Consider the following 24,820-nt stretch of genomic DNA (forward strand, 5'->3'; position numbering starts at 1 on the left):
TTCCTTATAGACCACCAGTGGGGGTTCCTTATAGACCACCAGTGGGGGTTCCTTATAGACCACCAGTGGGGTTCCTTATAGACCACCAGTGGGGGTTCCTTATAGACCACCAGTGGGGGTTCCTTATAGACCACCAGTGGGAGTTCCTTATAGACCACCAGTGGGAGTTCCTTATAGACCACCAGTGGGGGTTCCTTATAGACCACCAGTGGGGGTTCCTTATAGACCACCAGTGGGGGTTCCTTATAGACCACCAGTGGGAGTTCCTTATAGACCACCAGTGGGGGTTCCTTATAGACAACCAGTGGGGGTTCCTTATAGACCACCAGTGGGGGTTCCTTATAGACCACCAGTGGGGGTTCCTTATAGACCACCAGTGGGGGTTCCTTATAGACCACCAGTGGGGGTTCCTTATAGACCACCAGTGGGAGTTCCTTATAGACCACCAGTGGGGGTTCCTTATAGACAACCAGTGGGGGTTCCTTATAGACCACCAGTGGGGGTTCCTTATAGACAACCAGTGGGGGTTCCTTATAGACCACCAGTGGGGGTTCCTTATAGACCACCAGTGGGGGTTCCTTATAGACCACCAGTGGGGTTCCTTATAGACCACCAGTGGGGGTTCCTTATAGACCACCAGTGGGGTTCCTTATAGACCACCAGTGGGGGTTCCTTATAGACCACCAGTGGGGGTTCCTTATAGACCACCAGTGGGGGTTCCTTATAGACCACCAGTGGGGGTTCCTTGAAGAGGTGTGTGATTGTTTTGTCTGACTGCAGACTATCCCAGTGCTTTTCCAGTATTGCTATCATTTTATCAGAATACTTGGTGGAAAAGACGGTTGTTTTTCTTCTTTGGCTGAGTTTTTAGCAATTCCTCTGTTGGTTTTTGAGATATTTTCATCAAGAGTTCTGTCCTTTTAGCCTCTCATTTTGAATTTATCTGTAACTTCTTAGCATTGCTGTCAAAATCCAAAACTTTTCTACCATACAGTTTTCACATAGGGAATTGTAGTAACACTTCAAATAAGGGATGTGTTTCGTATAGGATGGGGTGGTGCGGCGGTCCTTCTGGGCAAATTTTGTCATCAAAGTCTGTCATTCTCTGGATTTATGGTGTTTACAAGACAACTGTGAACTGGGAAGTTTGAATTATGACGTCTGTGATCTTCAGGTCGGAGCTCTAGAAAGAGGCCAGAGTCCCCCACTTGGAATTATGAGTTGGATGACCGTTCAAACCGTATTTTCTCAGTCGGAGCTCGTTTTTTTCAGAGTTTCCAGTTGTCCTGAACTCACTGAAGTCTGAGATTTCCCAGTTTCCAGTTGTTTTGAACGCAGCAGAAGTCATGCTGGATTCACAGCACGGCCAATTTATTTAACCTTTTCTGTCCCATGGTGTTGCATGTGAATGTTTATCCTTTTAAGCTTGGAAAAGAGACCCTTAAACTCAGAATTGGACCACACACCCTCTCACCTGAATTGCTGGCTAGTGACTGCTTTGCAATGCGTGCAGTTAGCCACTGATTCCTTCCAAACCACTCATTGCTAGCTAAGATTTTGAACGTATGATGTTGACATGATCAGTCCAATCAAAGCTAAGGTAGATATAACGTGATTTGACAATTTTATCTGTGGCCAATGACCTTGAGCCTTTTGGATGGGCACTTCTAATGTAACTCTATGGCAGCACCCAATGGGCTTGAATTTTCGAGCTCTCCCTGTAGATTTTGTGGTGATGTAGTGTCTCCATGAGTGACAGAACACCGAGCCAATCAAGGCGCATCTACAGAACATTACCAACCCCTACGCTCAGTATTTTCCTCTGGCTGCCCCTCCACCACAGAAAGCACTGAGCTAGGCTGAAACACCTGCATTTAGGAAGTGCCTAACTCAAGACAACAACAAAAAAAGCATGTTTGTATGCAGCTTTATTATTATTTGTTTTACATTGTTTGCAAACTAATATGTGACACGTATTAACTAGGCAAGTCAGTACAAATTCTTATTTACAATGATGCCTACCCCGGCCAAACCCGGACGACGCTGGGCCAATTGTGTGCCTCCCTATGGGACTCCCAATCACGGACGGATTCGAACCAGGTACTGGCAGTGTGTTAGACAACTGTGCCAGTCGGGTGCCAATGTATATTGTATGTTGACTTTGACATGGTGTGGCTTTCGGATTTACAATATAAAAGAATATAAATATGAAGACTCGTATTTCACTTACCAGTCTAATGTAACGTTAGCATCCTCTCCTTTAGCTGTTGTCTCAAAAAAATGTATGCAAGAATATCGTCAAAAAACTCTATACTTGGACATTGATTCAGCTTTTCCAGTATTAGTAGCCATATTGTAAGTTCAAAATTTGCAAAACACTTCGTTTTCATAACTTTCATAACTCACAGATATGCGTAACGCGCTTCGCCATATATTTGCATAAATGGCCAAAAGGAACTAGCCTCCTGGCGCGCAAGCAAGCAATTGGTGTGGGATAGGTGAGGCAGGTTTGAGACTGATCTAATGAATTTACAAGAAAAATACACTTTATTTCTCAGCTGCCTCACCTACGTCTTTATGTGAATTAATAACTTTTAATTGGTAAATATTTCCAATAGATGGCAGCATAAGACCACGAAGCATCAGTTATAGGCTACAAGCAGCAATATGATTGACATAAAATAGCCTGCAACCACAGACTATATGTCCCATGATTTTCTAAAATGGTTACTCATTACTTTAGTTAGCTATATATCTCGTATTAGGCCTGTGTTGCTTTTGGGAGAGCAAATAAACAGTGACTATAGCAGGTATTGAACCCCGGGTAAATTATCAGTAGTCAGAACTTCAACCTCAGTATACATACATTATAAAACATAATCTTAATATCTGATATTGTGAGTAAACAACCTCAGAATAGAAAAGACGAGCGCGTCTTCCAGCCCGCCAATAAATTACATCATTCAATCCTCCCGGTTAGTAAATTTACCTCAACATTTTACCTTTAAATTAAATTTACCTCAATTTACTTCCACATGCCCCTGGCTTGCTCGAGAAGGCAGAGCAGGTGGATGCTGGTTGATGAATTAGAGAATGAATGTACTGGGAAAATACGTTTTTCTCGACCAGAGGTGACTGAATTAATATTCAGGCTTAATGATAGTCGTTATATTAATGAAGTGTAAAGCATGTGCATAAAAACAGGTAATAATGAAAATTAATCATCGTTATATTACTTCACAGTAATCTGTTAAATGCTTTTTCAGTCCTTCCTCTTGCGTTAGCAGTGTGGAAAGGGACAGAAAGAAGCGCGTGGAGTGGTGATGCATCCAGGGAGAAAACTAAACTAATATTCTGAAATATCATTGTGGTCTTATGCTCCCATCTATTAGAATTATGTAGCAACTGCAGTACTACTGAATAATTTGAAAATTCCTTACTAAAGTTTGGCTGGATAATAGAATGAGTCAAAATTCCCCCAAGGCTGAAAAACGGCTTTAGAACGTTGGCTAAACTGAAACACTAATGCGAGCCCATAGCTAATGAATGGAATGGAACACTAGTGTGAGCCCATAGCTAATGAATGGAATGGAACACTAGTGTGAGCCCATAGCTAATGAATGGAATGGAACACTAGTGTGAGCCCATAGCTAATGAATGGAATGGAACACTAGTGTGAGCCCATAGCTAATGAATGGAATGGAACACTAGTGTGAGCCCATAGCTAATGAATGGAATGGAACACTAGTGTGAGCCCATAGCTAATGAATGGAATGGAACACTAATGCGAGCCCATAGCTAATGAATGGAATGGAACACTAGTGTGAGCCCATAGCTAATGATTGGAATGGAACACTAGTGCGAGCCCATAGCTAATGAATGGAATGGAACACTAGTGCCAGCCCATAGCTAATGAATGGAATGGAACACTAGTGTGAGCCCATAGCTAATGAATGGAATGGAACACTAGTGCCAGCCCATAGCTAATGAATGGAATGGAACACTAGCGTGAGCCCATAGCTAATGAATGGAATGGAACACTAGTGCCAGCCCATAGCTAATGAATGGAATGGAACACTAGTGTGAGCCCATAGCTAATGAATGGAATGGAACACTAGTGCCAGCCCATAGCTAATGAATGGAATGGAACACTAGTGCCAGCCCATAGCTAATGAATGGAATGGAACACTAGTGCCAGCCCATAGCTAATGAATGGAATGGAACACTAGTGCCAGCCCATAGCTAATGAATGGAATGGAACACTAGTGCCAGCCCATAGCTAATGAATGGAATGGAACACTAGTGCGAGCCCATAGCTAATGAATGGAATGGAACACTAGTGTGAGCCCATAGCTAATGAATGGAATGGAACACTAGTGTGAGCCCATAGCTAATGAATGGAATGGAACACTAGTGTGAGCCCATAGCTAATGAATGGAATGGAACACTAGTGCCAGCCCATAGCTAATGAATGGAATGGAACACTAGTGTGAGCCCATAGCTAATGAATGGAATGGAACACTAGTGTGAGCCCATAGCTAATGAATGGAATGGAACACTAGTGCGAGCCCATAGCTAATGAATGGAATGGAACACTAGTGTGAGCCCATAGCTAATGAATGGAATGGAACACTAGTGTGAGCCCATAGCTAATGAATGGAATGGAACACTAGTGCGAGCCCATAGCTAATGAATGGAATGGAACACTAGTGCGAGCCCATAGCTAATGAATGGAATGGAACACTAGTGCGAGCCCATAGCTAATGAATGGAATGGAACACTAGTGCGAGCCCATAGCTAATGAATGGAATGGAACACTAGTGTGAGCCCATAGCTAATGAATGGAATGGAACACTAGTGTGAGCCCATAGCTAATGAATGGAATGGAACACTAGCGCCAGCCCATAGCTAATGAATGGAATGGAACACTAGTGTGAGCCCATAGCTAATGAATGGAATGGAACACTAGTGTGAGCCCATAGCTAATGAATGGAATGGAACACTAGTGTGAGCCCATAGCTAATGAATGGAATGGAACACTAGTGCGAGCCCATAGCTAATGAATGGAATGGAACACTAGTGTGAGCCCATAGCTAATGAATGGAATGGAACACTAGTGTGAGCCCATAGCTAATGAATGGAATGGAACACTAGTGCCAGCCCATAGCTAATGAATGGAATGGAACACTAGTGCCAGCCCATAGCTAATGAATGGAATGGAACACTAGTGCCAGCCCATAGCTAATGAATGGAATGGAACACTAGTGTGAGCCCATAGCTAATGAATGGAATGGAACACTAGTGCCAGCCCATAGCTAATGAATGGAATGGAACACTAGTGCCAGCCCATAGCTAATGAATGGAATGGAACACTAGTGCCAGCCCATAGCTAATGAATGGAATGGAACACTAGTGTGAGCCCATAGCTAATGAATGGAATGGAACACTATTGTGAGCCCATAGCTAATGAATGGAATGGAACACTAGTGTGAGCCCATAGCTAATGAATGGAATGGAACCGTCTCAGAGCCTGTTTTGACTGGAGTGATGCTTAGAATTCCATTTATCTTAAATGGCACCAAAAAATGTATCCCTTTTTATTTTACCCCTACAATCTGTTTTTAGGATGAAACTGAAATATAACAACTAGTCTAGAAAGTAAACATCCGTACCTCAATGGTGCCAAGTGTACAAAAAAAAAATGCATGAACTGAAATGTATGCATTCACTACTGTAAGTCGCTCTGGATAAGAGCGTCTGCTAAATGACTAAAATGTAAATGTAAGTGTGCTTATGTCTGCATAACGAGGATGTAGGAAAAGAATTACAACTTCTGACTATTTATGGTCTAGCGTTTGATGACAATGAGATACACTGCCCAGCCTTACATCATTAGAAAGAGGAGATTCTCATGATTAAAATGGTGTCCAATTTAAAAAAAATCTAAATATACACATTGCGAGATATTTAGTAAAATAGACAGACATACCTATATTTCCCTATAGTAAACAATGGGACGAACTCAGAGTAACATGAGTAATTTTGTTGTTGTTTACATTTGAACTTTAAACAACGTGAGCAGGTCTCCATGACCAACTATAGTGAAGCTGCCAAAGCTGCCATTATAACATAGTACATCAAAATGGGATTAGAACGTTGGGAAGGTGAGTTGGTGCCACGGTGTTCAATACAACTAATTGGAGCTGATTATTAGTATGTCCTGTATTTTGGTTAGTGTTGTAGAGAGCTAATTATTAGTATGTCCTGTATTTTGGTTAGTGTTGTAGAGAGCTGATTATTAGTATGTCCTGTATTTTGGTTAGTGTTGTAGAGAGCTAATTATTAGTATGTCCTGTATTTTGGTTAGTGTTGTAGAGAGCTGATTATTAGTATGTCCTGTATTTTGGTTAGTGTTGTAGAGAGCTAATTATTAGTATGTCCTGTATTTTGGTTAGTGTTGTAGAGAGCTGATTATTAGTATGTCCTGTATTTTGGTTAGTGTTGTAGAGAGCTGATTATTAGTATGTCCTGTATTTTGGTTAGTGTTGTAGAGAGCTGATTATTAGTATGTCCTGTGTGTGTCAATAGTACACCGTTTTTTTAACTGATTTTTGTTCCCAGGGGGGAAGGGGAAGGCACCTAGGGAGTGCTTAAGCAAGAGTCCCGCGGGCATACATAACCCGTAGTATTTACTGTCTATGCACACTAGGTAAGACCTGGGCGGACCATCCCCTGTATTTTGGTTAGCGCACCAGGTGGTGCTAGTTAGGTCAGTAGTGGGTAGGTCACCAGGCGGTGCTAGTTAGGTCAGTAGTGGGTAGGTCACCAGGTGGTGCTAGTTAGGTCAGTAGTGGGTAGGTCACCAGGCGGTGCTAGTTAGGTCAGTAGTGGGTAGGTCACCAGGTGGTGCTAGTTAGGTCAGTAGTGGGTAGGTCACCAGGTGGTGCTAGTTAGGTCAGTAGTGGGTAGGTCACCAGGCGGTGCTAGTTAGGTCAGTAGTGGGTAGGTCACCAGGTGGTGCTAGTTAGGTCAGTAGTGGGTAGGTCACCAGGTGGTGCTAGTTAGGTCAGTAGTGGGTAGGTCACCAGGTGGTGCTAGTTAGGTCAGTAGTGGGTAGGTCACCAGGTGGTGCTAAGTTAGGTCAGTAGTGGGTAGGTCACCAGGTGGTGCTAGTTAGGTCAGTAGTGGGTAGGTCACCAGGCAGTGCTAGTTAGGTCAGTAGTGGGTAGGTCACCAGGCAGTGCTAGTTAGGTCAGTAGTGGGTAGGTCACCAGGTGGTGCTAGTTAGGTCAGTAGTGGGTAGGTCACCAGGTGGTGCTAGTTAGGTCAGTAGTGGGTAGGTCACCAGGTGGTGCTAGTTAGGTCAGTAGTGGGTAGGTCACCAGGTGGTGCTAGTTAGGTCAGTAGTGGGTAGGTCACCAGGTGGTGCTAAGTTAGGTCAGTAGTGGGTAGGTCACCAGGTGGTGCTAAGTTAGGTAAGTAGTGGGTAGGTCACCAGGTGGTGCTAAGTTAGGTAAGTAGTGGGTAGGTCACCAGGTGGTGCTAAGTTAGGTAAGTAGTGGGTAGGCAGGTAAGGTAGGAGCGGGGGCTTTGATATTTACTTTCTTTGCTTTGGTTGCGTCCAGCCCCTTTTCCCCAAATTTACCGCGTGAAGGAATAAATTCATAGTAAACGGTATTCTCTGCCTTTTGTCATCCTTACTCCCACCTACAGTCCCATACCTCTATCACTCCCACCTACAGTCCCATACCTCTTTACCTCCACCTACAGTCCCATACCTCTATCACTCCCACCTACAGTCCCATACCTCTTTACCTCCACCTACAGTCCCATACCTCTATACCTCCACCTACAGTCCCATACCTCTTTACCTCCACCTACAGTCCCATACCTCTATCACTCCACCTACAGTCCCATACCTCTATACCTCCACCTACAGTCCCATACCTCTTTCACTCCACCTACAGTCCCATACCTCTATACCTCCACCTACAGTCCCATACCTCTTTCACTCCACCTACAGTCCCATACCTCTTTACCTCCACCTACAGTCCCATACCTCTTTCGCTCCACGGGGAGTTGAGTTGTAGCAGGGTGTTGCGTTTCCTCTTCCTAGAGGCGTACGTAACAGCAGCATAAGACCAAGAAGCATCAGTTATAGGCTACAAGCAGCAATATGATTGACATAAAATAGCATGCAACCACACACTATATGTCCCATGATTTTCTAAAATGGTCACTCATTACTTTAGTTAGCTATATACCTCGTATTGGGGCTGTGTTGCTTTTGGAAGAGCAAATAAATAGTGACTATAGCAGGTATTGAACCCTGGGTAAATTATCACTAGTCAGAACCTCAACCTCAGTATACATACATTATAAAACATCATCTTAACATCTGATATTGTGAGTAAACAACCTCGGTATAGAAAAGACAAGAGTGCATCTTCCAGCCCACCAATAAATGACATCATTCAACCCTCCTGGTTAGTAAATTTACCTCAACATGCCCCTCGCTTTCACATAAAATCAGGTAATAATAAACAGGAATCATCATTATATTACTTCACAGTAATCTGTTAAATGCTTTTTCAGTCCTTCCTCTTGCGTTAGCAGTGTGGAAAGGGACAGAAAGAAGCGTGGGGAGTGGTGGTGTATCCAGGGAGAAAACTAAACTAATGTTCTGAAATATCATTTGTGGTCTTATGCTGCCATCTATTGGAATTATGTAGCAACTGCAGTACTACTGAAAAATGTGTAATTCCTTACTAAAGAAGTAATTACTCAGAATTCCAAAATATACAATCTTCTAGACAATTGTATCACTTACAACCATGATCACTTATACCATAACAAAAAATTAAGCTGACAAAAACCAAAAACACTATACATGTAGTTAATTTAGTTAATTACCAAATTGAGCCGGTCGGTCACATCTGAGAGTGAGGCAGATATATAATAATAGCATTTTGCAACAAAAAAAACATGATTTTTGTCTCTCTGAAATGAAACCATCAAGTGATAGATTTTAAACAAATCCCTGTATGTAAGAAATGTAATGTTTGTCTCTGTTGTGTTGAAGACCAATCAAGCAGGAGAGACCAGCCTCCCCTGTTCCCAGCTGTGTGTCCATGAAGAGTGACCGGTCTATGGTTCATCCTATATACTTTAGAGAGGGAGACTTTTCTACTGAACAAAGGTAAGAAGAACTCATGGGTCATGGTCAGTGAGTTAAACAACACTGTCTCTAGTCATTTCTCCTCTCCCATTTTCACATTTCTTTTTGTTGTTTTCATAATCCATAGGCTAATCCTTTAGTCCATTTTCATAGTCCTAAAATAATATTAAACAAACAACATTCCCTTCGTGTGTGTGTGTGTGTGTGTGTGTATGTGTGTGTGTGTGTGCTCCCTGGATGAGGAGATGTAATCTCATGTTTTGTCTACAGAAACCATCAGGAGAGATCAGAGTCAGAGATTCTCAGTCAAACAGACCTGGCCTCCATATTCAGTGTATGTGGTCCTGTTATGTACATTTGTTTTTGTTTACCTCAAGTAAAGTTGATATGTCAATCATTCATTAATGTGTTAATTAGAAAGCATTTCTTCTCTTGCTTAACTTATTTACTTGCTTTATTTCAGGTGCTTGAAGAGAATATTATGACATTTGTTAAGAACGAGCTGAAGACGTTCAAGAGGATTCTTAGTCCAGAACTCCCAGAAGGCTTTGAGAGTCAGAAGCAGGATAAGGAAGTGGTGGATGCTGAAGATGAGAAGCAGGAGAGCAGTGCCAGAGAGGGGGCTCTGAAGATCACACTGCACGTCCTGAGGAAAATGAACCAGAAGGAGCTTGCTGACACACTGGAGAACTGTAAGACCTGTCTGCCTCATGTTGAATGCTGTTTTATAACATTTAAAAGCTGTAGCTAAAGTACAGCTAAAGTAGCTGTGTAACTCAAGATATTGTAGCAGCCTTAACACAACACCTAGTGACCTCATCAAGTAGCAGCAGGGATGTGTTGTGGTGATTAATTTAGAGAGAGAGACAGAGAGAGACAACATTAATAATACCATCAATAATACCAATAATAATATAATCAGTCACACCAGTCTGTAATGCATTATGAAAATATTTACACAATTATACAGTCAGTTAAGAGAAGAAATTAACATAATTAAAAACTTTAGAACAGTCCTACAATACTGTAGTTATTAAAACAGATGTAATATTAATATCCTCTGTGTTATTTCTAGATTCAGATGATCCTGCTGTGATTTGCCAACGTGAACTCAAATCTCATCTTAAGAAGAAGTTTCAATGTGTATTTGAGGGGATCGCCAAACAAGGAAACCCAATACTTCTCAATAAGATCTACACAGAGCTCTACATCACAGAGGGTGGAACAGGAGAGGTCAATATTGAACATGAGCTGAGACAGATTGAGACAATAACCTGGAAACAAGCAAGACCAGAGACTGCAATCAAATGTAACGACATCTTCAAACCCTTAACTGGACAAGACAAACTCATCAGAACTGTGCTGACAAAGGGAGTCGCTGGCATTGGAAAAACAGTCTCTGTGCAGAAGTTCATTCTGGACTGGGCTGAAGGAAAAGCAAATCAGGATGTACAATTTGTATTTTTCATTCCCTTTTCGGGAGATGAATTTGATGAAAGAGGACAAACACACTTTGATTGATCTTCTCAATCGCTTCTTAGTGGAAACCAAAGAATCAAAAATCTCCAACTACGACAAGTACAAAGTTCTTTTCATCTTTGATGGTCTGGATGAGTGCCGACTGCCCCTAGACTTCCAGAAGAACAAGATCTGTTGTGACGTCACAGAGTCAACCTCAGTGGATGTTCTGCTGACAAATCTCATCAAGGGAAATCTACTTCCCTCTGCTCTCCTCTGGATAACTACCCGACCTGCAGCAGCCAATAGGATCCCTTCATGGTGTGTTGACCAGGTGACAGAGGTACGAGGGTTCAATGACCCACAGAAGGAGGAGTACTTCAGGAAGAGATTCAGTGATGAGGACCTGGCCAACAGAATCATCTCACACATAAAGACATCAAGGAGCCTCCACCTCATGTGCCACATTCCAGTCTTCTGTTGGATTTCTGCAATAGTCCTTGAACACATGCTGGAACATAAGAGAGAAGAGATGCCCAAGACTCTGACTGAGATGTACACACACCTTGTGGTGTTTCATACCAAACAGAAGAATGAAAAGTATCTTGGGAAAGAAGAAACAAGTCCACACTGGAATAAAGAGAGCATTCTGTCACTGGGAAAACTGGCTTTTCAAAAGCTTGTGAAGGGCAATCTGATTTTCTATGAAGAAGACCTGAAAGTGGCTGGCATTGATGTCAATGAAGCTTCCGTGTACTCAGGATTGTGCACACAGCTCTTTAAAGAGGAATGTGGGCTGTACCAGGAAAAGGTGTACTGCTTCGTGCATCTGAGCATTCAGGAGTTTCTGGCTGCTGTATATGTGTTCCTCTCATTCATCAACAACAATGAGAATCTAATGGATGAACTGCAAGCGAAAGACAAGTCTGAAGTTACTGTTTACAAGAGTGCTGTGGATAAAGCCTTACAAAGTGAAACGGGAAACCTGGACCTGTTCCTCCGCTTCCTTCTGGGCCTCTCACTGGAGTCCAATCAGAAGCACTTACGAGGTCTACTGACAAAGACAAGAAGCAGCTCACAGAGCCATGAAGAGACAGTCAAGTACATCAAGGAGAAGATCAGGGAGAATCCCTCTCCAGAGAAGAGCATCAATCTGTTCCACTGTCTGAATGAACTGAATGACCATTCTCTAGTGGAGGAGATCCAAAGCTACCTGAGATCAGGAAGTCTCTCAGAAGCCAAACTGTCACCTGCACAGTGGTCGGCTCTGGTCTTTGTGTTGCTGACTTCAGAAAAGGAGCTGGATGTGTTTGACCTGAAGAAATACTCCAGATCAGAGGAAGGTCTTCTGAGGCTGCTGCCAGTGGTCAAAGCCTCCAGAGCTGCTCTGTGAGTACATAAAATTACATTTAAGTACTAATCATCAGGAATAAATATTCAGTTTAGAGAAAAATATGTATTATAATATGTATATAATATTGAATTGAAAAACATATTGATTTTCATATTAGTATAATATTATGACGATTCAATTCTAGGAGACAGAAGATTAATCTATATGCTGTTTGAGATAATAAACCAAAAGCATCTGCCATTTTCCTTCTACACTACTCGTTAACCTCTCTGGTATAAGTGGGACGGTAGCGCCCCACCTCAACAACAGCAAGTGAAATTGCAGGGCACCAAATTCAAAACAACAGAAATCCCATAATTAAAATTCTTCAAACATACAAGTATTATACACCATTTTAAAGATAAACTTCTTGTAAATCCAACCACAGTGTCCGATTTCAAAAAGGCTTTACAGCGAAAGCACAACACGCCATTATGTTAGGTCAGCACCTAGTCACAGAAACCATACAGCCATTTTCCAGCCAAGGAGAGGTGTCACAAAAGTCAGAAATAGCGTTCAAATTAATCACTTACCTTTGATGATCTTCATCTGGTGGCACTCCCAGGTCTCCATGTTAGACAATAAATGTTCGTTTTCTTCAATAATGTCCCTCTTTATGTCCAAAAACCTCAGTTTTGCTGGTGCTTTTAGTTCAGTATTCCAAAGGCAGAATGCGCGCTCTCTATATCCAGACGAAAAATCAAAAAAGTACAATAAAAGTTCATAGAAACATGTCAAACAATGTTTAAAATCAATCCTCAGGTTGTTTTTGTCATAAATAATCAATAATATTTCAACCGCACGAAAGCTTCGTCAATAGAAAAGGTGCGCTCCAGATCACGGGCTGGGCTCATGTCTGGAAATGTCCACTGTCCACTCATTGAAAGTGCTGTATCTCCCTCATTTGTCAGAGTAAAAGCCTGAAACAATGCATAAAGACTGGACACATGTAGAAGAAGCCATAGAGATGGTGAACTGGGTGCTAAGTCTTTGTATGGTGGATAGGCTTTCAGTGGAAAAACAGGCATTCAAAATAATAGTACTTCCTGGATGGATTTTCCTCAGGTTTTCGCCTGCCATATCAGTTCTGTTATACTCACAAACATTATTTTAACAGTTTTGGCAACTTTAGAGTGTTTTCTATCCACATTCCCACGGGGGGACAGTCCCAAAAAAAAATATATATACATATATAAAAAAATGCACGAAGTGGTATGAAATGTATGCATTCACTACTGTGTAAGTCGCTCTGGATAAGAGCATGTGCTAAATGACTAAAATGTAAACATGTAAATGTAAATCTACATGCATATCCTAGCTTCTGGGCCTGAATAGCAGGCAGTTTAATTTGGGCATGCTTTTCATCCAAAATTCCGAATGCTGCCCAAGTGAAGTTAAATTAACATTGTGTTTGTGAAGTCATGATGATCTCTTTGTCAGGCTGTCAGGCTGTGGAGTCACAGAGAAAGGCTGTGCTTCTCTGGTCTCAGCTCTGAAGTCAAACCCCTCACACCTGAGAGAGCTGGACCTGAGTAACAATGACCTGAAGGATTCAGGAGTGGAGCTGCTCTCTGCTGGACTGGGGAATCCCCACTGTAAACTGGAGACTCTGAGGTCAGTATTCCTGTAGTTGGTCAACAAGTGATAACTGTTCACCAGATCCACATGTGTTTACCAGGCACACATAGTCCACACCATATGTGTTTGGACAGTGAAGCTTACAGTATTACATTTGGTGCTATGCTGCAGCATTTTGGATTTGAGATAGAATGTTTCATATTAGGCAACAGTACAGAATGTCACCTTTTATTTTAATGGTATTCATACATATATATTTTACCGTTTAGTCTTAATTATTTGGACAAAAATTTAGTCAAAAGTTTAGTGAAACAGATATGTGTTAAAATATCGTCAAATAAAAGGTGACATTATATACTGTCAACTCAAATAAAACATTTGGTCTGAAATCGATAATGCTGGAGAATAGAGACATTTAAAATGTTAGCTTCACTGTCAAAATAGATATGGTGTGGACTGTATACTCAATACAATCTAAATCTGATACCTCTCTGTCTGTCTTTTGACTGATACTGCTTTTTAAACTGGTCTGGTCAGTCGACTCAAATATTTGTAATATGCATTTTTCTATCTGCAGCAATACTTTGATATTTTGTCATTTCTAATAGTGATACATTAATTTATGAATAGATATGGCAGGTTTCAGGACACTGATGTATCTGAAAATGTTGAAAAATGTTCTGCCACTATTTTCACCACCAAAGTATAGCAGTGTGATTTAAATATGATTTGACTCTTTGCAGGCTGTCACGCTGTCTAGTCACAGAGGAAGGCTGTGCTTCTCTGGCCTCAGCTCTGAGGTCAAACCCCTCACACCTGAGAGAGCTGGACCTGAGCTACAATCACCCAGGAGACTCAGGAGTCAGACTGCTCTCTGCTGGACTGGAGGATCCACACTGCAGACTGGAGAAACTCAAGTATGTAGAGGGTTTATGTCAATGTTCATATCAGACATGTTTGACTTATCAGGCTAGACAAACATTCTTACCACCACTTGGACAAAGGTATATGCTGACTGTGTTTGTGCATGAGTGTGTGTGTGTGTGTTCCCGTGTATCCCTCAATGACTGTCTGTTCTTCTGCTTACCGCTACAGTGTGGAACATGGTGGAGAGTACACAATGAAACCTGGGCTTAGAAAATGTGAGTGTTGACTGCTGTGAAGAATATGACTAAGAATAAGTCTTAATTCAAGTTAAGTCAAAGTCAAAGACCACCATCATTACTGACTTGGTCATATTAAATATCTGCTGTAGTTCTACAGAAACAGAAATCAGGGACACCAAAGTTTACAAAGAGTTGCTTTGACAATGTGTGTGTCTGTGTGGCATGTTCGTGTTACATAAGAAATGTGTGTTTGTATTCACGCATTCATACAGGTGTGTGTGTAATTAATAGGAATAAGTGTGTTTTATATTACCATACGGTATAACATATGATCATTCAACAAGTCTCAAGTTACCTTAACTTCTCCTTTTGATACCTAGAAACATCTACATTAAATGAATTAGTGAAAAGTGAGTTAACATTCTAATGTGAATGATGATGATTTCTAATATTGTGTCTGGTTTCATCCATCAGATGTCTGTGATCTCACACTGGACCCAAACACAGTAAACAGACGCCTCTCTCTGTCTGAGGAGAACAGAAAATTGACACTGAGGTCAGAGGAGCAGCCGTATCCTGATCACCCAGAGAGATTTGAGAACTATGAACAGGTGCTGTGTAGAGAGGGTCTGACTGGGAGCTGTTACTGGGAGGTAGAGTGGAATGGGAGAAGGGTTGATATAGGAGTGACATATAAAGGAATCAGCAGGAAAGGAAGGGCTAATGACTTTTGTCTTGGATACAATGACACGTCCTGGACTCTTTTCTGCTATGACAACAGTTACATTGCCTGTCACAAAAATAATCCCCTTACCATAGACGTCCGCCCCTCCAGCTCCCACAGAGTAGGTGTGTATCTGGACTGGCCAGCCGGCACTTTGTCCTTCTACAGAGTCTCCTCTAACACACTGACCCACCTGTACACTTTCCACACCACATTCACTGAGCCCCTCTATCCAGGGTTTAGGGTTTGGTATGATGACTCCTCAGTGTCCCTGTGTCAGGTGGTCTCTGTGTCAAACACAACATGATGTTTCACTCTAATCATGGTCATGTTCAGTAAGACACACTGGAGCAACAATGTAGAATATCTCTCTAGTCATGTTCAGTAAGACACACTGGAGCAACAATGTAGAATATCTCTCTAGTCATGTTCAGTAAGACACACTGGAGCAACAATGTAGAATATCTCTCTAGTCATGTTCAGTAAGACACACTGGAGCAATAATGTAGAATATCTCTCTAGTCATGTTCAGTAAGACACACTGGAGCAACAATGTAGAATATCTCTCTAGTCATGTTCAGTAAGACACACTGGAGCAATAATGTAGAATATCTCTCTAGTCATGTTCAGTAAGACACACTGGAGCAATAATGTAGAATATCTCTCTAGTCATGTTCAGTAAGACATACTGGAGCAACAATGTAGAATATCTCTCTAGTCATGTTCAGTAAGACACACTGGAGCAGCAATGTAGAATATCTCTCTAGTGTGTAAACCCCTCTATCCAGGGTGTTTGGTATGAATATCTCTGTAGTGTGTAAACCCCTCTATCCAGGGTGTTTGGTATGAATATCTCTCTAGTGTGTAAACCCCTCTATCCAGGGTGTTTGGTATGAATATCTCTCTAGTGTGTAAACCCCTCTATCCAGGGTGTTTGGTATGAAACATGTGCAATAACATTACTTTAAGGTTAATATAAATGATAAGTGTGTACAATCCTGTTACTCTGGTTGTGTAAGTTGCTGTTTTCACATAACTCTGTATCTAATTCACCACGGCTCTGCACATCTTATGTTCATACTCTCTGTTCTCTGAAACTTGTCTGTTCTGAACAATGTCTCTCCTCATCCTCTATTCTAAGAACAAACAGTTCTTCGTACTCGTAGGAGAACACAGAGGACTCAGAATATTTGGTCACCTCATCCACTAGATATGTGTTGGTTTGACACATTGAGTCAGTTGTGGTGGAGCCAGCCATGACTAAGCATTTATAGGTCTACTATATAAGACCTCTGTTGGTTTCTGTATGTCAGAGCTCTTGGCCCAACACTCAAGAGTGTGGGGTCGACCAGCCTCATTATTGCAGGGCTCTCAACGAATCACTTACGGGTGCAGTGGCGACCCGTCATTTAGGGCAGGTGGGGCTGTTTTGAGCCAAAAATCTTTAGCAAAAAAATTAAATCCCACCCCAAAATTGGGGGCTTGCCTGTTTTGCATGTTATTTTGGCATTAATACCTGACACATCAGTTTGCAAACATTGTAATATATATATATATCATTGAATTAATAAAGCTGGATACAAACATGGTTTCTTTTTTGTTTTCTTGAGTAAGGCAACTCAAAAATGAAGGTGTTTCAGCCTAGCTCAGTGCTTTTTAGTGGTGGTGGGGCAAGCCAGCAGAAAATACAGAGCGTTATGCCGTGATTGACTTAGTGTTCTGTCACTCATGGGGAAACTACGTCACCTCCAAGTCTAAGGGGAGACCTCGAGAATTCTAGCCCCTTGGGTGCTGCCATAGAGATACATTAGAAATGCCCATCAAAGAAGGCTCAAAGTCATTGGCCACAGATAAAATGACGTCAAATCACATTATATGTACAGTAGCTTTGATTGGACTGATCATGTCAACATTATACCTTCAAAATCTTAGCTAGTAAGCTCGCAGTCATCATCATGAATCAAGTCGACAATCTACTGGCAAATCCTTTTCAATCCTTGTCATATGAAGATAAATAATGAAGAGAAATTATAGATAAAACATATCGGTGCTCATCGGCCATTGGACATAAACATTACGCAAATTCAACAATGAGTGGTTTGGAACGAATCAGTGACAGTGGCTAACAGCAAGCATTGCAAAGCAATCACTGGCCTGCTATTCAATGGAGTGGCTGTGTGGTCCCAAATCTGGGATTAGGGGTCTCTTTTCCAAATTTAAAATGATAAACATTCATTATTGGCCATGCTGTCAATGAAACATGATTTGTGCTGCACTCAAAACAACTGTTAACTTGGAACTGTGAAAACTTGACTTCAGTGATTTCAAGACAACTGGGAAGTCGGGAATAAACGAGCTCCGACTGGGAAAATACGTTTTGAACGGTCATCCAACTCGGAATTGTAAATCAGGCCTCTTTCTAGAGCTACGACCTGAAGATCAATGACGTCATCATGATTTGACCTTGTTTTTTTCCGAGTTCCAGTTGTTTTGAAGCACCATAAATCCAGAGAATGCCAGACTTTGATGACAACATTTTCCCACGAAGGACTACCGTGCCACCTTCCTGTTCAAGTGAGCACAGCACAGCACAGCAAGGTGAGTCCGAAAATGTCTTCTATGCTGCTGCATAAATAATGTAATATGACAGGGAGATATGTACACTGTAGCTAAGAAAGTAATATTAAGTGAATGTTGTGTAGTAAGATGTTAGTAGCCTATGTGCCTCACCATAAGAATTCGGTCTATTTACCCCTCTTAATTTCACCTACTGTTCTGACTTGGTGGTGCACATGTAGCCCATAACCTGTTTTAGAGAAACGTAATCATTGAATATTGTAAGAGCTTTCATTGTCTGCTTATATGCACCCTTTATTTATCCTACGGTTCTGAGTAGGTGTACAGGGTGAACACTGTAAGAACAGCCCACATTATGAATTTTGTTGCTGTACATTTCAAAAGTGCTAAACAAAATCGTTATATTGACTACGTCCGTCTTAGCTCACTCATTAATGTCTTAATCAAAATTACAGATTGCCTCTTATCTGCTTGTCGTCCCCTTATGGCATAGTTTGTACATCTCAATTGTCATTAGAAACCACATTTGTTTAAGCAAGAGCCATATCAGCCATGTTTTTTTTAAAGGCAGTAAATGAGGCTGAATGACCTGTTTCGCTGCCAGACAAGGTTCCGCTGATAGCCAGGTGTAGCAGTGGTAAGATGTCGGGACAGTTTTATGTAGGCTGTTTGTGGGCACCGTTTGTCACCGTTATAGTGCAATTAATGTATTGTTTAGTGTTGTGTTGTGTAGTGGCTTTGCTGGCATGAGTCCCACTTGTTGTTTTTTTGGCCCTACCAACATTGTTGGGCAGATTTATGTAATCTAGTCTTCAGGAGATTTTATTATCTATTTACTTTATTTAGTCTCATTCTTAACACAATGGTCTATAATATACAGTAAGTCTGATCAGGGTAATTACTTGTCAGCAAGAACACTACTGTTATTCCCCACACTTATTGTATTATTCCACTTCTTCCCAGTGTCCAGTCTACAGTAAACACATTTTGAAGTCTTTGAAAATTAATGATTTGAGGCTATGTATTTTTTGTAGCTAGTCATGGACTGTTTTGAATCAGTCATACAAATAAGCATTGGATATGACATTTTCCTGCAATCAAATATAATTTTTGACATTTTAGTATTGGCCACATAATAGGCAGAGATGGTTGGAGGACTCACATCTCATAAAGACATCATATATTATCTATGTAGAGATGGTAGGGGGACTCATAAAGACATCATATATTATCTATGTAGAGATGGTAGGGGGACTTACAACTCATAAAGACATCATATATTATCTATGTAGAGATGGTAGGGGGACTCACAACTCATAAAGACATCATATATTATCTATGTAGAGATGGTAGGGGGACTCACATCTCATAAAGACATCATATATTATCTATGTAGAGATGGTAGGGGGACTCACAACTCATAAAGACATCATATATTATCTATGTAGAGATGGTAGGGGGACTCACATCTCATAAAGACATCATATATTATCTATGTAGAGATGGTAGGGGGACTCACAACTCATAAAGACATCATATATTATCTATGTAGAGATGGTAGGGGGACTCACAACTCAAAGACATCATATATTATCTATGTAGAGATGGCAGGGGGACTTACAACTCATAAAGACATATATTATCTATGTAGAGTAAGATGATGACAAGGATATTCAGCTAGTAGGCAGAAACCACGTGAATATTGATATTCAGCTAGTAGGCAGAAACCACGTGAATATTGATATTCAGCTAGTAGGCAGAAACCACGTGAATATTGATATTCAGCTAGTAGGCAGAAACCATGTGAATATTGATATTCAACTAGATTTTTCTTCTAGGTTGGGTGATTTTAATATTTATTTTATTAATATTTATAACATTTTCAAACACCCAGCACTTGGGAAACACAGGTCGGGGTGGCCAACCCTCCTGGAGAGCAAGCAGGATTTTCTTCCAGCCCTATTTAAACATATACTTCGCCCAAATGACAAAATATAAAATGTCTGTGTCCATACCTTAAAAGCAGTCTGTGGACAAGCAGACTGAAATCTATGGTTTGGTTCCCCACTGCCATCAACCATTACTATGATGATTTCCTGTGCAGAGCTTTGGTGTGGTGGTAACTCTCCCTGGTACTACGATGATTTCCTGTGCAGAGCCTTGGTGTAGTGGTGACTCTCCCTGGTACTACGATGATTTCCTGTGCAGAGCCTTGGTGTAGTGGTGACTCTCCCTGGTACTACGATGATTTCCTGTGCAGAGCCTTGGTGTAGTGGTGACTCTCCCTGGTACTACGATGATTTCCTGTGCAGAGCCTTGGTGTGGTGGTGACTCTCCCTGGTACTACGATGATTTCCTGTGCAGAGCCTTGGTGTAGTGGTGACTCTCCCTGGTACTGCGATGATTTCCTGTGCAGAGCCTTGGTGTAGTGGTGACTCTCCCTGGTACTGCGATGATTTCCTGTGCAGAGCCTTGGTGTAGTGGTGACTCTCCCTGGTACTACGATGATTTCCTGTGCAGAGCCTTGGTGTAGTGGTAACTCTCCCTGGTACTACGATGATTTCCTGTGCAGAGCCTTGGTGTAGTGGTGACTCTCCCTGGTACTGCGATGATTTCCTGTGCAGAGCCTTGGTGTAGTGGTGACTCTCCCTGGTACTGCGATGATTTCCTGTGCAGAGCCTTGGTGTAGTGGTGACTCTCCCTGGTACTACGATGATTTCCTGTGCAGAGCCTTGGTGTAGTGGTGACTCTCCCTGGTACTACGATGATTTCCTGTGCAGAGCCTTGGTGTGGTGGTGACTCTCCCTGGTACTACGATGATTTCCTGTGCAGAGCCTTGGTGTAGTGGTGACTCTCCCTGGTACTGCGATGATTTCCTGTGCAGAGCCTTGGTGTAGTGGTGACTCTCCCTGGTACTGCGATGATTTCCTGTGCAGAGCCTTGGTGTAGTGGTGACTCTCCCTGGTACTGCGATGATTTCCTGTGCAGAGCCTTGGTGTAGTGGTGACTCTCCCTGGTACTACGATGATTTCCTGTGCAGAGCCTTGGTGTAGTGGTGACTCTCCCTGGTACTACGATGATTTCCTGTGCAGAGCCTTGGTGTAGTGGTGACTCTCCCTGGTACTACGATGATTTCCTGTGCAGAGCCTTGGTGTAGTGGTGACTCTCCCTGGTACTATGGTGATTTCCTGTGCAGAGCCTTGGTGTAGTGGTGACTCTCCCTGGTACTACGATGATTTCCTGTGCAGAGCCTTGGTGTAGTGGTGACTCTCCCTGGTACTATAGTAACGGTTTTGACTTGAGGTTATAATTTATAGGGGTGCCAGGTAGGTTGTGCCTACCAGAGAAAATATTAGTTTCTCCTTTTAGTTTGATAGGGAATGAGTCCCATCTGGTCCGTCAAGTCTACACCAATACAAAGGACTCATGTAAATGTCAGGATGGAAATACACTTTTCATGAACCCTTAAAACAATGGAAATAACTTCAAAACAACTATTCTTTTGCGTGGATGTATTAACAACATAAATGATCACACACACACACAACAATATAACAATAGTGAGCTTTAAACAGCTCTAGTTCCTCCAGAAATGTCCTGTACCTCGGGCCTAAAAAGAGTCCAGCCCGGTAAACAAGTTCAGGGAACTCAAGTGACCTTAGTCACGCAATGTTTGTCCGTTCATAAAGTGTAGTGTAAATCCAGTGTCAATCGGACCATCATAATAACAAATATTCTACCACAACTATAAAGCGTATCACATCTTAGTAAATCCTCAACTACAACTAACTACATAAATCATCACAGTATACATCACACCAAAACAAATGAAATACCGTATACAAAAAAGGTTGTAGTCAGTCGGTCAGTCAGAGAAGCCAATCTGCCGACAGATCTCCAGCGGAGAAAGGCCACGAAAACCAACGGAGAGGTGTAGTCCACAGATGCAAAGAGTGGATCCGATCCTGGGTAGATTTTCTATTAGGCTACACAAAGCACACTTTTACATCAACACAACAAACGGAAGAGAGAAGCTTCAGAACTGAGGGTTGAACACATCCTCATTCATGTTTCCATCACAACTCCTCTTTTGCGCAGCTGATGCTGGCTATTTAATTGGGAATTAAAGGGGAAGCGCCCTATTGGAAGAAGCACTAATTAATTGGGAATTAAAGGAAAAGCGCTCTATTGGAAGGAGAAGCACTGAGACGGTTCAGAAACATTCAGGGCCGTCACACTATGATGATTTCCTGTGCAGAGCCTTGGTGTAGTGGTGACTCTCCCTGGTACTATGGTGATTTCCTGTGCAGAGCCTTGGTGTAGTGGTGACTCTCCCTGGTACTATGATGATTTCCTGTGCAGAGCCTTGGTGTAGTGGTGACTCTCCCTGGTACTATGATGATTTCCTGTGCAGAGCCTTGGTGTAGTGGTGACTCTCCCTGGTACTATGATGATTTCCTGTGCAGAGCCTTGGTGTAGTGGTGACTCTCCCTGGTACTATGATGATTTCCTGTGCAGAGCCTTGGTGTAGTGGTGACACTCCCTGGTACTATGTCTCAAACAACTTTCCACCTGAGAACAGAGATCAATCCCTGCTTCCAACCTTCCCACTGTTTCTAGCATTTGTCCATCTCCCATCTCATTACTGTCTGAATAAAGTGTCAAAACACCTAAAAAGTATAAAAGTTTAAGTTTAATAAATACCAGGATGCTTTACATTTCATCCCAACAAAATCTCAAAGTAACAAAGTCATCTAATTATGATTGTTCATGTAATGTTCAAAGCACCCTGAATACACGTAATTTTCCACTCTGGTCATAGGCCTAAACCGTGTAAAAATAGATTTACAGGAAATTAGCTTGAAAACAGTAAAGACCCCCAGTCCTCTGTCTAGGGATTGTGCCTGAGGGGCAATGAAATTCACATAGCAAATCTCACTCTAAACTTTTTTCAAAAATGTTCAGCCCTACTGGTTAATATAATGGATAATAATCTGTGGTTCACTTCACGTAACAGGGTTGACCCTAAAATATAGATTTTTTTTTTACATTAAAATTAATCATTTTCTTCAAATCAACACATTTATCTGATGTTGCCAAGAAATGTGCGCAATAACTTCAACAGCCATTTTGTAACTGCATAGTAGGCTACAAACGTACCTTCACGTTCATGATATGAGCAAATCACATGAGTTGTTCCACAAAATTAGTCCCTTTTAGGTAGTGAAACTTGTGATTTTTTTTTTTGCATAATTTTAGCATTATGTCATGAAGAGTAGATTATCAATTTAATAAACATGTTTTCCCATCTCAAGAGGTTAAATAAATGTCTATAGTGTCTATTAAGTGCCAAATAAAGTAACATGGTTGACCATAACAGGGTTGACGATTTCATGTTAAATCAGCCATAAATCCCGGCACAGTGGACTACTATTACTATTACTACTGCTACTACTACTATTGCTACTACTACTACTACTACTACAACTATTACTTCTACTTCTACTTCTACTTCTACTACTACTACTACTACTACTACTGCTGCTGCTGCTACTACTACTACTACTACTACTACTACTACTACTACTACTACTACTACTACTACTACTACTACTACTACTACTACTACTACTACTACTACTACTACTACTACTACTACTACTACTACTACTACTACTACTACTACTACTACTACTACTACTACTACTACTACTACTACTACTACTACTACTACTACTACTACTACTACTACTACTACTACTACTACTACTACTACTACTACTACTACTACTACTACTACTAGTGGCTCAGTTGGTAGAGCATGGTGTGGTTCAGTTGGTAGAGCATGGTGTTTGCAACGCCAGGGTTGTGGGTTCGTTTCCCACGGGGGACCAGTATGGAAAAAAAATGTATGAAATGTATGTATTCACTACTGTAAGTCGCTCTGGATAAGAGCGTCTGCTAAATGACTAAAATGTAAATGTACTACTACTTCTTCTTTGGAGGGGTTTATCAGCAGATTGGATCCAATGTTATTGTGCATTACCACCACCTACTGTACTGGAGTGTGGGCCAGAAACAGGGAGAAACTAAATCCTACCTGCCAGCCCTGTTGATCTTAAACCCAGGCACCACAGGCTAATAGGGATTTATTTCCTTTACTCTCATCAGACTGAAACTTTACCAGTTGAAAGTATACATACATACAATATATTTTTGTATTACAAGTTTTATTTATTATAACATGTAAATATGCAAATGAGGCAAAACCTCCTTAAATATGCGCTAATTTGCATATTACGAGAATTCATTTTTCAACACATTGCTTCAAGGCAGAATTTTTGTTTTGTTTTATTGTGATAAGACTGGTCAGACTTTTACAGAACAGTTTATCAAAAGATTTTCATTTCATGGAATTATTTAAAAAACACTTCACATGTATGATGGATGCATATTTTTCATATATTTACAGATAATATGACACTTCAAATCAAAACGACACAAGATATCAAAAAAGCCTCTGAAAAAGTATAACTATAAGACCTAAGAACCTGTGTGTGAATAATGTGAATGTACATCCTCTGAAGACAGAGAAATGAATTGGACCACGGGGAACATGTCATTTTGAGAAAATGGACGATAAAGAAAGGCTAATGCAATTAAAATGTACTTTCCATAAATGTGACCATTTTTATGTCACATTAATTAAACTCTTTTTCATATATCACCTTTTAAACTGACAAATAAACATCAAATATGCCTTTTACCAATACATCAGCATGTTTAATACATTTGTTTCAAGCAAT

At 41.2% G+C, this 24,820-nt stretch overlaps 2 long non-coding RNA genes and 1 pseudogene across 2 annotated transcripts in view; 2 read left to right on the forward strand and 1 right to left on the reverse strand.

Annotated features, from left to right (window-relative positions):
• The window catches only part of LOC115152460 (uncharacterized), a 313,979-nt gene that overhangs the window by 38,698 nt on the left and 250,461 nt on the right, over window positions 1–24,820 (reverse strand). The gene's annotated exons all lie outside the window — the stretch shown is intronic.
• Window positions 1–24,820, forward strand: part of LOC115152442 (zinc finger protein 208-like) — a 339,225-nt pseudogene that overhangs the window by 34,101 nt on the left and 280,304 nt on the right.
• LOC115152454 (uncharacterized) lies at window positions 9,467–9,767 on the forward strand. Its single transcript, XR_003867486.1, has 2 exons — window positions 9,467–9,512; window positions 9,642–9,767. It is a non-coding gene; the product is annotated as an uncharacterized LOC115152454 (long non-coding RNA).

This window comes from Salmo trutta, chromosome 17, assembly GCF_901001165.1.
Source record: "Salmo trutta chromosome 17, fSalTru1.1, whole genome shotgun sequence".
In the NCBI taxonomy this organism is placed as follows: Eukaryota; Metazoa; Chordata; class Actinopteri; order Salmoniformes; family Salmonidae; genus Salmo; species Salmo trutta.